The sequence below is a fragment of the Saccopteryx leptura genome, chromosome X (assembly GCF_036850995.1).
Source record: "Saccopteryx leptura isolate mSacLep1 chromosome X, mSacLep1_pri_phased_curated, whole genome shotgun sequence".
Classification (NCBI taxonomy): Eukaryota; Metazoa; Chordata; class Mammalia; order Chiroptera; family Emballonuridae; genus Saccopteryx; species Saccopteryx leptura.
The window spans coordinates 116,370,881-116,379,648 of NC_089516.1; the positions used below are offsets into that span (position 1 = coordinate 116,370,881).

General features: G+C 43.7%; 1 pseudogene; it reads right to left on the bottom strand.

Annotated features, from left to right (window-relative positions):
• LOC136386000 (elongation factor 1-delta-like) overlaps window positions 1-7,319 on the bottom strand; it is a 53,122-nt pseudogene extending 45,803 nt beyond the window's left edge.
• Window positions 7,320-8,768: the final 1,449 nt, after the last annotated feature.

Below are 8,768 nucleotides of genomic sequence, written 5' to 3' on the forward strand. Positions count from 1 at the left end.
ACATCCTTCTAATACTACGATCTTCTCAAAACTAAGCTTTTCCCCACACCCTTGACTGTTGTATAATGTGGGGTGGTGCACTCTTATGAGGAATCCCATTTATGCCTCAGATAAGTGACTTTGCATCAAAGACTTTCTTATTTGTATATTGGCTTAAAGGCTTTAATTTCTATACTATAAGATAAGGGGGGGGGTCTCGCTCGCTCAGATCAGCATTGCAGAGGCAAAGAGGCAGAGTGCTGAAGGAGAAGCCAGTTGGTGCAGAGTTTGTGCAGAGAGAAGGAGATGGGGAACAGAGGTGAATAAGGCTGGTGAGGTAGAAACCTTTGATTCTAGGAATACTCGGATAAGTCAGTGGCTTTGGGAGCCCTGAATGGAAAGGGAAGTGTTTTCCCACTGTGTGTATTTCTCGCCCGCTGGGTGCAAGCTAAGATTAAAAATAATGGTCCACCAGTTCTTGGCTCCATTGTTTCATTACCGTCTGTCCAAATAAAACCTGAACCTGTGTTGGCCAGGTGGCTGTGATGGTGGCCATGGCTACTGGCCATACAATAGTCCTTACTTGTAACAAGACCTAAGCCACATAAGTCTCACTCATAAGCCAGCACTGGACAAGAAATTCTAAATCCATGCCATGATTTCCACTAGACCACTGTCATTCCAAACCCACAATCAAACATACTAGAATTCAAATGTAAACTAAACCATTACCAGACCACCACTTGTCAAGCCAGGAAATAGCATATACCAAAAACAGAGTTCATGTAAGTATACTCCACATTACTTGACCATTCAATCATTGTTTTATTCATTAAATCAGTATTTTTTTAAGATCTACCATGTATCAGTCATTGTGCTAAGTAACCCCCACAGCACTCTGATAGTTAGTCCCTTAACCATACTGGCAACCAAAACTGGTAAGCCAAGAGTCAGTCCCGCCTTAGACCAGGCCCTTAACTATACAACCTCTCAACATACTCTAAATGCCTATAAGACCATCTCAGTCAAGAGCCTAAACCCGTGATGATGAACCTTTTTATAAAAACTGCCCACTTTTTGCCTGACCAGGTGGTGGCGCAGTGGATAGAGCGTCGGACTGGGATGCGGAAGGACCCAGGTTTGAGACCCTGAGGTCGCCAGCTTGAGCGCGGGCTCATCTGGCTTGAGCAAAAAGCTCACCAGCTTGGACCCAAGGTCGCTGGCTCCAGCAGGGGGTTACTCGGTCTGCTGAAGGCCTGCGGTCAAGGCACATATGAGAAAGCAATCAATGAACAACTAAGAAGTTGCAACGTGCAACGAAAAACTAATGATTGATGCTTCTCATTTCTCTCTGTTCCTGTCTGTCTGTCCCTGTCTATCCCTGCCTCTGTAAAAAAAATAAAAATAAAAAAAATTTAAAACCACCCACTTTTGTAGGCCTAGTCAACTTGGTCCTTCCCGCCCACTAGTGGGTGTTCCAGCTTTCATGGTGGGCCAATCACAGTGCCATTTGGTTGCTCTGCTACTGGAATGCCCACTAGTGGGTGGGAGGGACCAGGTTGACCAGCACTGCAAAAGTGGGCGGTTTTTATAAAACAAGTTTTCCATTACGGGCCTAAACCCTTCTCAGTCAAGAGCCAAATGCGATGACTGCACAAGAGAAGACAGCTTTCATCTAGGATGGGTCAGGGTCCATATCCATATGCATATCAGGGCATAGTACACTAGGCACCAGCCCTAGGCCAAAGCAAAGCCTAAATCTATACTATTACTCAACAAATTATGGGATACCCTTTCCTAAACACTTGACTTATACATATGTCAGTACAAGATACAACTTAGGCACAACCACCATTAAGCACAGGGAAAGGCCCCTCAGATCATGGCCTAAATTTATCTCTGCCCCTGTAGGCCATGATACAAATATCACTCAATGAGGGCTCAAACAGAAACTGACAACTCTCTACACCATAAGTTTTTGCTTATATCTATAGTGTATTTGCTTTCATTGGATTTATTTAACTATTCTACTCTTTTTTTTTTTTGTATTTTTCTGAAGTTGGAAACAGGGAGGCAGTCACACAGACTCCCGCATGTGCCCGATCGGGATCCACCCGGCATGCCCACCAGGGGGCGATGCTCTGACCATCTGGGGCATTGTTCTGTTGCGACCAGAGCCATTCTACCGCCTGAGGCAGAGGCCATGGAACCATCCTCAGCGCCTGGGCCAACTTTGCTCCAATGGAGCCTTGGCTGCAGGAGGGGAAGAGAGAGACAGAGAGAAAGGAGAGGGGGAGGGTTGGAGAAGCAGATGGGCGCTTCTCCTGTGTGTCCTGGCCGGGAATCGAACCCGGGACTCCTGCACGCCAGGCCGACGCTCTACCACTGAGCCAACCGGCCAGGGCCTCTATTCTACTCTTGAGGAACAACTTCTATAAAATAGAAGAATGGGTAAAAGTAGATTTATGGTTGTTCATATAGAAAATAATACAATAATTAATAAATCATAATACAAGAATAAACTGTGTTTGGTGTACTCACAACTTTACACCTACTTTTGTTTGTCATCCCTGTATATATATCCATAGATAGATAGATAGATAGATAGATAGATAGATAGATAGATAGATATAGATAGATATAAATATAGATATACTTTCTTTTATGATTAATGCTTTACATGTCTTTTTTTTTTTTACTTTATTTGTTGATTTGAGAAAGAGAGAGAGAGGGAGAAGGGGGGGATGGGAAGCATCAACTCTCGTTGTTGCTTGTCACATGTGCCTTGACTTGGCAAGCCCAAGGTTTCAACCAATGACCTCAGCTTTCCAGGTCAACACTTTATTCACTTTGCCACCACAGCCCAGGCTTTGCATACCTTTTAAAAGAAACCTTTCCTTATCTCTAAATTTTCCCTTTATTATCTTATAGAATCTTTACCATTTAGTCTTTTACATTAAGATCTTTAATTGGTCTGACATGATTTTGTGGGTGGTATCCGGTGATGAGGGGGATCTAATTTCTTTCTTTTTTCTTTTTTTTTTTTTTTTTTTTTGAGAGAGAGAGAGAGGAGAGGGGAAGGGAGAGAGATGAGAAGCATTAACTTGGAATTGTGTCACTTTTGTTGTTCATTGATTGCTTCTCATATGTACTTTGACTGGGGGGCCAGTTGAACAAGTGACCCCTTCCACAAGCCAGCGACCTTGGGCTCAAGCCTGTAACCTTAGGCTCTAGCCAGAGACTGTAGAATCATGTTGATGATTCCATGCTCAAGCTGGTGACCTCGTGCTCAAACTGGCGATTTTATTCAAGCCAGATGAGCCCATGCTCAAGCCAGCAAACTTGGGGTCTCGAACCTGGGACCTCAGTGTCTCAGGTCAACATTCTATCCACTGCACCACCACTGGTCAGGCCCAATTTTATTTTATTTTTTTAAATTTTTTTAAAGGGTGTGGTTTTTTTGTTTGGTTTTTTTATTCATTTTTACAGAGGAGAGAGGGAGAGAGAGAGAGAGACAGAGAGAAAGAGAGAGAGAGAGAGAGAGAGAGGAGAGAGAGACAGGGGGGAGGAGCTGGAAGCATCAACTCCCATATGGGCCTTGACCAGGCAAGCCCAGGGTTTCGAACCGGTGACCTCAGCATTTCCAGGTTGATGCTTTATCCACTGTGCCACCACAGGTCAGGCCCAATTTTATTTTTTAAAATACAGCTAGAAAATTGTACCAACATCATTTGTTAAAAGACCATTCTTTTCTCACTGCTGTGTAGTGCCATCTCTATTATATAGTGTGTATATATACAACAGTCAGTTTCTGGGCTCTGTTCTGCTCCACTGACTTATTTATCTTCCTTGCATTAGTATCACATTGTATTAAAAATATAGCTTTACAATAAATGTTGATACCAGGTAGAGCAATTCTCCCCACCCTGTTCTTCAAGAGCCCTCAAATATCTTTGGCCCTTTGGATTTCCATATGTTTCTGAATCAGTTTATCCAGTTCCACAAAGAAAGCCTGCTGGGGTTTCAAGTGTAATTGTATTGAATCTATACATCATTTGTCTGTTTTAAAATTGTGGGTTCAGCCCTGGCCGGTTGGCTCAGTGGTAGAGCATTGGCCTGGCGTGCAGGAGTCCTGGGTTCGATTCCCGGCCAGGGCACACAGGAGAGGTGCCCATCTGCTTCTCCACCCTTCCCCCTCTCCTTCTTCTCTGTCTCTCTCTTCCCCTCCCGCAGCCAGGGCTCCATTGGAGCGGAGTTGGCCCGGGCACTGAGGATGGCTCTGGTTGCAACAGAGCAGTGCCAGAGATGGGCGGAGCACTGCCCCCTGGTGGGCATGCCGGGTGGATCCCAGTCGGGCGCATGCAGGAGTCTGTCTGACTGCCTCCCCGTTTCCAACTTCAGAAAAATACAAAAAAAAAATAAAATTGTTGGTTCATTCTCTGGGTGAAATTTGAAACTGGCCCCTGTACAGAAAGAGTAGGGAGAGACAGAAGAAAGAGGCAGAACACTCCTGATTAGTAGGAGGTAGTTTTAATAAGCAAGGGAACTTACGTATGAGATGTGTCCTGGGCAGCCGCAAGACTAATAAATCTCTGCACCTGCCCACCAGAATCGTAAAAGTTTACATAGAGGCCTTAACTGGGTTCAGTCAAGTCTTCACTCCAGATGGTCTCAACAACTTCCTCTTTCAAGGCTGTGTTCTTGAAACAGCTCCTAGTGTGGAAATGGTGGGCAGGATGTAGATTGCAAGGAGAGAGGAGTGAATGAGGAGCCTCAGCTGCCTGAGTCCAGCTCAGGTGGTCGTGTCCTCCAGATGAACTCTTCCAACAATATTCAGCCTTCTAACCCATGAACACAGTATATCTTTTCATTTGTTTGGGCCTTCTTTACTATTTCTCTTAAAAACTTTATGTTTTTGTCCATAGAGTACATAAACTTCTCCTGTTATGTTTGTTTCAAGTTTTTCTCAACATTTTATTAGGAAATTTTTCAAAATGCAAAAAAAAGTGAAAGCGTTTTACAATGAACACCCATATACCCATCACCTTAATTTTGTCATTACCATCCCACTATACTTGCTGTCTCGTGTATTTATTCATCTCTCCATTCCTCTATCCATTCATTAATACATATAATTTCTGGTGTATTTCAAAGTGAATTGCAGACATCAATACACTTACCCCTAAATTCTTCAATATGATATTCCAAGTTCTTTTTATGATGCTACTGGCGTATTATACCTTTTTTTATTTCCATTTTTTTGTAAATATTTTTGGCATTATGTGGGAAAATTAAATTTTGTATATAGATCTATTCAGCATTCTTGTTGCACAGTCTCATTAATTCTAATCATTGTTCTGTATGTAATTCTGGAATGCTTACATACACAACCATGCTATATGCAAATAATAAAAATTCTGGTTTATCTTTTCAAGGCCTCATATGATTTTTCCCCTTACTGCACTGCACTGCATAGGACCTCCTATGTAATATTAAAGAGAAATGATGATAATAATAGGCATCTTTGTCATGGTGTATAATCTAAAAGGGAAAGCTACACTTCTTTCTGTTTGTTTGTTTTTAAGTGAGAGGAAGGGAGATAGAGAGACAGACTCCCACATGCGCCCTGACTGGGATCCACACGGCATCCCCCATCTGGGGCTTATACTCAAATCAACCAAGCTAGCCTCAATGCCCAGGGCCAATGATCAAACCAATCATGCCACTAGCTGTGAGAGGAAAAAAGAGACAGAAGGAGGAGATGGAGAGGAAGAGAAGCAGATGTGTGCCCTGACCTGGGACATCCGCACACAGTGCTGACACTCTATCCAGTGAGCCAACCAGCCAGGGCCAAGGGGAAAGCTTTCAATTGCTGACCATTAAATATGAGGATGAATATAAATTTTTCAAGATTCTTATAAATTAAGAGCATTTCTTTCTATTCCTATTTTGTTGTTAGTTTTTTTTATCATAAATAGATATTGAATTTTATATGTTTTTTTCTATATTCTGAGCTTACCACATGACTTTCCCTTTTAATATGTTAATATGACCAATTAAAATAATAGATTCTCTAGTGTCAAAACATCCTTGCTTTTCTGGGAATAAACCCAATTTATTCAAGATATATTATCTTTTTCACCATATGTTGCTGGACTTCGTTTGTTAAAATTTGGTAAGATTTTTTTTTTAAGATTTTATTTTTTTATTTTACAGAGATTACAGAGACAGAAGTGAGAGGGATGGAAAGCAAGAAATATCAACTCACAGTTGCTTCACTTTAGTTGTTCACTGACTGCTTGTTGTATGTGCCTTGACCGGGCAAGACCAGGGCTTCAAACCAGCATCTTCAGCATTTCAGGCTGACACACTTTATCCACTGTGTCACCACAAGCCAGGCAAAATTTGGTTCTGGGAGGTGGGAGTTGTAACACCCGCCTACTCCATTGCCATTTTAACCTCTTTCTGTGTTTCAGTTTTTTTATTGTAGTTGATTTCTAGTTTCATGCCATTGTGATCAGAGAAGATACTTGATATGATTTCAATCTTCTTAAATTTATTGAGACTCGTTTTGTGTCCTAACATGTAGTCTATCCTGGAAAATGTACCATGAACACTTGAAAAGAATGTATATTCTGCTGCTTTAGGGTGAAAGGTTCTGAAGATGTTAAATCCAGTTGATCTAGTGTGTCCTTTAAGTCTGCTGTTTCTTTGTTAATTTTCTTTCTTGAGGATCTATCCATTGATGTTAGTGGGATATTGAAATCCCCTACTATTATAGTATTGCTGTTGATCTTGCCCTTTATACCCATCAAAATCTGCTTTATATATTTAGGTACTCCTATATTAGGCTCATATATATATATATATATATATATATATATATATATATATTTTTTTTTTTTTTTTTTTTTTTTTTTTTTTTTACAGAGACAGAGAGTGAGTCAGAGAGAAGGATAGACAGGGACAGACAGACAGGAACGGAGAGAGATGAGAAGCATCAATCATTAGTTTTTCATTGCACATTGCAACACCTTAGTTGTTCATTGATTGCTTTCTCATATGTGCCTTGACCGTGGGCCTTCAGTAGACCGAGTAACTCCTTGCTGGAGCCAGCGACCTTGGGTTCAAGCTGGTGGGCTTTTTGCTCAAACCAGATAAGCCTGTGCTCAAGCTGGCGACCTTGGGGTCTTGAACTTGGGTCCTTTGCATCCCAGTCCAACACTTTATCCACTGCGCCACCGCCTGGTCAGGCAATTTCAATGTTCTTTTTGATGCTTACTATCTTTGTTAAGGTGCTCATTATGTCCATCTATTGTTGCTCTAAGATCCTTGTGCATCGTAACAATTATTATTCTAAACTCTGCATCTGGTATCTTGGCTATTTCCATCTCATTCTGTTTTTTTTCTGGGGATTTCTCTTGTTGATTCATTTAAATTGCATTTCTCTGTCTTCCCATTTTGTCTCTGTATAGATTCTTCCTTTGGATGTGTTGTGTGTGTAGCTAACTGAGTATAGGGTTGGTGTTGTCTGCCTCCAGCTTTCAGTTGTGTTGTTTCAAGATCTTCTTGGGTTGGCCTCAGCTGTTATTTGTAATCTGCTGTGGGCTACTTTTCTGCTGCTACTGCTCTTTTTGCTATTTGTGTCAGCATTTTCTATGTCTTAGCTGGGTCAGGTGTGAGGAGGCTTCCCTTAAGATACCACTCTAACTAGGGTTATTAGGTCCTGAGCTGATGCTCTCCATATCTGGCCGCTGGATGTACCAGCACTGGAACTCCCTGGCCAAAACCTGGTGCAGACTAGTGGGGGTCACTGGCCCTTAGCAGCCTTATTGGAGCTACAGGCAATACAGAATTTGTGGCTGCCTCTGCTGGGCCCTGATGCTGTTGTAAATATCAGATGCACTCCTAAGGTGGCTTTTATCTACTCTTGGTCAGTATGTGTGGCCTCTATTCCCTAGGTGTGTTTTTTCTGCCAGCCTCCCACTGCTGCAGCCTCCTCAGGCACTCGGTCAATGACACTGTCTGGCACGTGGGCTCATGGACTGCAGCTTGGGCTGCCCTACAGGGGTTCCTTGCAGGTGCGAGAAGCGGGGTTCTCCTCTCATTGCCTGGCTGCATCCCAGCGGGTGCACAGGGATTCCTCTCTAGGCTCCTCCCCTTGCTGTGGCTGCGCAGGCCACCAGGCTCCACCTCCTTGGGCTCGCGAGACCCCTCTCCAGGCTTTGCCCCTCTCCTCTGCCATGGGGGGCCACTGGGCTCTTCCCTATGCAAGCGAGGGTGCCCCAGAGGCCTCTGCAGGCTCTGCCCCTCACCACCAAGGCCATCACTTGGGTGACGTGACTCTGCCCCTCCATGGATGCAGGCACGCAGGAGGCCTCTCCAGACTCTGCCTTCTGTCGCCAGTGCACAGGCTGAATCGCTCGGCTCTGCCCCTGCCACAGCACAGCATGGATGCCACTGCTTTAGCCTGGCCCTCCTGCCCTTCGGAGGGTACTCAGCAGTTTGGGAGGGGCACTGTATCCCAGACCTCAGCACTCAAAACCTATGTCCCTGATGTGCCTTCTGCTTCTAAGTGTCTCTCTGCACTGACTAGAGCAGTAGAGCCTCTGGTGAGTGGGGCAATTGCATCCCTTTGTTGGCTTGGTTCTCCCAGGAAAAATGGCTACTTTAGGTTTGGGGAGTGACCCAGTATAGGTGTCAGGGTAGCTGTCCCCCACAGTCTCTCCCTTGCCCCTGAGACTACACTGTCCTCTCATAACTCCATTCCTCTTGGTGCTCCCTGCTCC